Source organism: Elephantulus edwardii, unplaced genomic scaffold, assembly GCF_000299155.1.
Source record: "Elephantulus edwardii isolate Elephantulus edwardi_28Jun2011 unplaced genomic scaffold, EleEdw1.0 scaffold00065, whole genome shotgun sequence".
NCBI classification, from domain to species: Eukaryota; Metazoa; Chordata; class Mammalia; order Macroscelidea; family Macroscelididae; genus Elephantulus; species Elephantulus edwardii.
Genome location: NW_006399815.1, coordinates 11,575,352 through 11,581,343, shown reverse-complemented (window position 1 = coordinate 11,581,343; position 5,992 = coordinate 11,575,352).

Here is a 5,992-nt window from a genome sequence, read left to right as displayed (position 1 = left end):
TAAGAAAAATAATGTCTAGGGGAGCTCTGGTGGCCTAGTGGCAAGGAGCTGCAACTACAGTCCCAGAGACACAGGGTTCGAATCCACCAGATGCTCTGCCGGGAAAAGGAGGGACAATCTCCTCCTGTACCAGTCAGATCTGATTTGATGGTACACTCACACAAAAATAAAAAAAAAAATTAGAAAAAGAAAAATAATGTCTTAAAATTGGTGAACATGATATACAATTGTTGTTGTTGTTATGTGCCGTTGAGTCGCTTGCGACTCATAGCGACCCTATGTACAACAGCCCTAAACTCCGCTCTGTCCTGTGCCAATTGCACTGTCTCTGACACTCCCATCCCAATTATCCCAGTCACTGAATCAATCCACCTCATAGAGGGCCTTCCTCTCCTGCGCTGTCCCTCCACCCTCCCAAGCATGATGTCCCTCTCCAAGGACCGGTCTCTCCTCACAACATGTCCAAAGTATGTTAGATGAAGCCTCAGAATCCTTGCCTCCAAGGAGCCACCCGGTTTAACCCTTTCCAGGACAAATCTGTTTGTTTTCCTAGCAGTCCATGGTATTCTCAATACTCTTCTCCAGCACCACAGCTCAAAGGCATCAATTCTCCTTCTATCCTCCTTGGTCATTGTCCAACTCTCTGATGCATAACAAGTGATTGCGAAGACCATAGCCTGTATCAGACGCACCTTAGTCTCCAGAGAGACACCATTGCTCTTCAGTACTTTGGAGAGGTCCCTAACAGCAGACTTTCCCATGGCAATGCACCTTTTCATTTCCTGGCTGCTGGTGCCAAGACTGTTGACTACGGAGCCAAGCAAACTAAAGCTGTGTCCAATCTCAAGCCTCTGATCTACAATAGGTATGAAATTTTGTTATGAGGCTTCTAATATCTGCATGGAAGAATTCAGAAGTAGAAAAGTAGATTCCTAAATAAATCTCATCTTCAAGTTGTATTCCATTTCATTACTTCAATCAATGCATATATTGCTGTTGTTCTTGTGTGCCATTGAGTCAGAACCAACTCATAGCTGACCTTCTAGTAGCTTATCAGAGGCAATAAATCACAAGGGAGGAGATTGTCCAGCCTTCTTCCCTGAAATAGTTGGTGAATCTGAACTCCTGTCCTTTGAGATTGCAGTGCAGGTTCTTAACTGTAGGCACAGATTTACTGACTGGAAATGGAGGTACATACAAATAAATACTTAATTTCTTTTCTCCTCATAACAATATAGTGATCATTGAGTCATATTTAAACCATATGGATTATAAGACACAAAATGGGACTGAATTTAGAAGTCCTTGCTTATGGCATAAATAGGCTTGAAAATATGGCCTGTGTGCATCAAAAACTTTTTCAAATAGGGTTAAAAGAAAGCCTACAGACTTGGAAAAAACATTTGCAATGACATTTCAGACAATAACTAAATTTTAAAGAATACTATAGTACCTCCACAACATAAAGACTAATAGCCCCCAAAATGAAGACACTCAGAGGGCAAACAGATGCATGAAGAAATGTTCAAAATCACTGGCAATCAGAGAAATGCAAATCAAAACAGCAATGAGGTATCATCATCAGTAGTAAAATTTAACAGGGCAGAAAACAACAAATGTTGACAAGGTTGCGGAGAGATTGGAATTCTCGTGTACTGCTGGTGGGATTGTAAAATAGTATAACCACTCTGCAAGGTAGTTTGGCAGTTCCTCAAAAAGCGGAACATAGGACTCCCATATGACCCAGCTATTCCACTGCTAAGAATATATCCCAAGGAAATCAGAACTGGGGCATGAAAGGAGATATGTAAATATTTATGTTCACAGTATTATGTTTGTAGTAGTATTGTTATGTACTGTTGAGTCAACTGAAACCTCATATCAATACGAGGAACAATGACTCTGAATATTTCCCTATCCTGACTGAGCCAGCTTCACCATTTCTGACAAACCTGATCCCATTACTGCGGTCACTGTGTCAATCTATCTCATCCAAGGTGTTCTTCTCTTGCACTGACCCTCTACGCTTCCACGCATGATGTCCTTCTCCAAAGAATGGTCCCTTCTGGCTCCAGACCCAGGGTGTATGAGACAGAACTTCGAAATCCTTGCTTCCAAGGAGTAGCATAGTTTCACCCTCTCCAGGAGAGACTTGTTTGTTCTCCTGGCAGTCCATGGTATGTTCAATGCTCTTTTTTCAGTACCACAACTCAAAGGAACTGGTTCTTCTGTCATACTTATTCATTATCAGCATAGCATTATTTACAATAGTAAGAAAATGGAAACAATTCAAATGCACATAAACAAATAAGTGGATTTAAAAGTTATGTTACTGTTATTATTATGTGCTGTCCATTTGCCTGTGACTAATAGCCATTTTATGTACAAGAGTTCGAACCCTGTACTATCTTGAGCCGATGTCATCACCTACAACATATCTAATCCCATTTTTCCAGTCACTGAGTCAATCTATCACATCCTGGGTCTTCCTCTCCTGCACTATCTCTCCACTTTTCCAAGCATGGTCCCTCTTGGCCATGTGCCCAAAGTATGTGAGACAGAGCTTCTAAATTCTTGCCTACAGGGAGCAGTCCCTCTCCAGGACTGACTTGATTGCTCTCCTGGAAGTCCACAGTATGTTCAACACTCATTTCTAGAACCACAACTAAAAGGCATTGATTCTTCTATCATCCTTAGTCATTGTCCAGCTCTCTGATGCATAGAAAGTAATTGTGAAGACCATGGCCTATATCAGACACACCTTAATCTTCAGACTGACATCTTCGCTCTTCAGTACTCTAGAGAGGTCTTTGACAGCAGACTTTTCCAATGCAACTCATCTTTTGATTTCCAGACTGCTGGTGTGCCAAGAGTGTTGATTGCAAAACCAAGCAAGCTGAAGTTATTAACAATCTCAATCTCTTTACCATCTATCATGCTGCTGCCAATTGGCCCAGTGCTGAGAATCTTTGTTTTCTTGATGTTGAGCTTCAATTCATATTGAAGACTATAGTCCTTGACCTTCTGCAGCAAACACCTCATGTCCTCCCTAGTTTCAGAAGGCAAGGTTATGTCATCTGCATAACGCATGCTGTTCATGAATCTTCCTCCAATCCTGATGCCATATCCCTTCTCGTAAAGTCCACTCTCCTGAATGATCTGTATTGCATATAGATTGAAAAGATATGGATATAGGATGCCTATTTGACACACTCCACTCCTGTGCCTAAATCATGCAGTGTTTCCCTGCTATATTCTGACTCCTGATTTCTGCTCCAAGTACCTTTTTTCGCATGAACACAATTAAGTGTTCTGACATTCTCATTTTCCTCAAGGTTAACCACAATTTGTTGTGATCCACACAATCAAATGCCTTTGCATAGTCAATGAAACACAGACAGGTATCTTTTCCAGTCAGTTGCCCAGGTAGTTGCCCTCCATATTTCTTGGCATAACCTGATTAGAGCATCCAGGGCAGCATCTGTTTGCTGAAATATGTCAGTTGGTATTTTATCAATTCCTGGGGCCTTGTTCTTTACCAATTCTTTGAGAGCAACTTGAATTTCTTCCTTTTTCACAATTGACTCTTTATCATATATTGTTTCATGAAATTCTTCAGTCTCAGCCAATTCTCTTTGGTATAGTGACTCTACGTAGTCCTTTCATCATCTTTTGATGCTTCCTGGGTCATTCAACAATCTGCTCTCAGCATCCTTAAATATTGTGACTCAAGGCTTAAACTTACTCTTCAGTTCCTTCAGCTTCAGAAATAATGAGTTCATCCAACTTGGTTTTCCATCTCTAGCTCTTTACACATTTCATTATAATACTTTCTTTTGTCTTTCCAAGTTGCCCTTTGAAATATTCTGTTCAGCATCTTAAATTCCTGATTTATTCACTTTGCTTTAGCTTCTCACCACTTTGGTGAAAATTTAGAGTCTCTTCTGATAACCATTTTGGTTTTTTTCTTCCTCCTCTGTCTTTGTAATGACTTTTTTCATTCTTCATAAATGATATTCTCCCATAGGTCACCTAGTCTTCACTCATTAATATTCAAGGACTCAGACCTGCTCCTGAGATGGTCTTTAAATTTGTTAGGATATATTTGCAGTCTACTTTGGCTTTTGTAGATTTTATTTGATTTTCTTTGGATTCAGTTTGAACTTGCATATGAGTAGTTGATGGTCTGTTCCAGTCAGCACCTAGCCTAGTTTTCACAGCAAATACTGAGCTTCTCCAGCTACTTTTTCTGTAGATGTAAACAATCTGATTCCTGTATATTATGTAGAAGCTCATGTGTATAGTTGCTGTTTATATTTCTTTATCATTACTTTTTTTAATTTAATACAGGTTTGCTTTAAAGTTTATAAACATTGTTTTTTACACTGGATCTATCACATTTCCTTTACCCACCCATCTCTCTACCTAGCAAATTGAGCAACCCTATGATAACCCCCTGCTCACCCTTACCCTTTACTCCTGCCCTCTCCCCTTAGATCGTCATGCATGTTTTATTACTTATCTATTTCTACAATAATGGTCTTATACAGTATTTGTCCTTATGAAACTGAGTTGGTTCACCTAGCAAAGTGCTCTCCAGTCCTTCCCAAGTTAGGTAGTAATTTTCAAAAGCATTACTCTTGCAAGCTGCAGGAGTATAGTATAGGCATACTATATACAGAAATATAATATTCCATCATGTGAATGTTCCACAATTTCTCAATCCATTTGATTGTGGTTAGACATTTTGGCTATTTGCATGTTCTTGTGGTGGTAAATTAAACTGCTATGAACACTGAAGTACAAATCTCTGTGCCTCAATATTACTTTTATTAGGGTATATTTCAAGCAATGGAATAGCTGGCTCATATGGGATTTCTATCTTCAGTATTTTTAGAAAAATGCTAAATTATCTTTCAGATTGGTTGTACCATTTTACAATTCTATCAACAGTCTATAAGAGTTTCTATTTCTCCATATCCTCTCCAACATTTATTACTTGCTGTCCTGTTAAGATATTTGTAATGAAAAGGTCATTGATTGTACAGAATTCTTTCATTCTATCTCCAGCCTCATTTCTGTCACCACGTCCATGCTTTACTACTGCATCCACACAATGAAATAATATACAGCACTAAGGAACAACAGTTTAGTAACATGGGGGAGTTTAGAGAACATTATTATGAGTGAAATAACTCAGTCTTATAAGGACAATTGCTGCATAAGACCATTATTGTAAATATAGTAGAATAATTTTGCAAGGTGCATATAAATGTTCAAATGGAGAATGGGGTAAAAAGGGGGAAAGAAAGGAAATTAATAGAATAGCAGTAGTTAGTGGGCAGATGAAGGAGTAAAGGAATAGGAAAGATTCAAAGGAGACTTGAAAAGATGAGGTGATAAAAAAGATGGGGTGATAATAGGAATAAATTAAAAGTCATTACTCATAAAATAATGTACATATGAATGATTGTATAAATCATAATGTACATGAGTGAAACAAAATGTATATGAAAGATTATATGCAAATCAATAAAATATGAAAAAAGATATTTTTTACAAACATAAACACATCCTGCTCTTTACTCAATATTAAGGATTTAACCAACCAACAACTGTTGTGAAATTTTAATAATGGTGACCCAATATTGCCCGATTTGGTTTCTGATGTTGAATCTTTACAGAAACAGACTGCCTCATCATTTTCATGGAGTCTCTTTGAACTGCTGCTCTATCTTCAGATTAGCCACCAAGAATTTTAGCCAGGACTCCATTCCCAGACTCAAAACCTACTACACAGCAGTATTAACCCAAATAGCATAATACTGGTCCAACAACAGGCACATAGACCAATGGAGCAGAATTGAGAACTCAGAAAGGGAACCATCTATCTTTGGCTAACTGATATTCAATAAAGAAGTATATCAAATAGCAAAATGACAACCTCTTCAATGAGTGGTGCTGGTAAAACTGGACTGCTACCTGCAGAAAG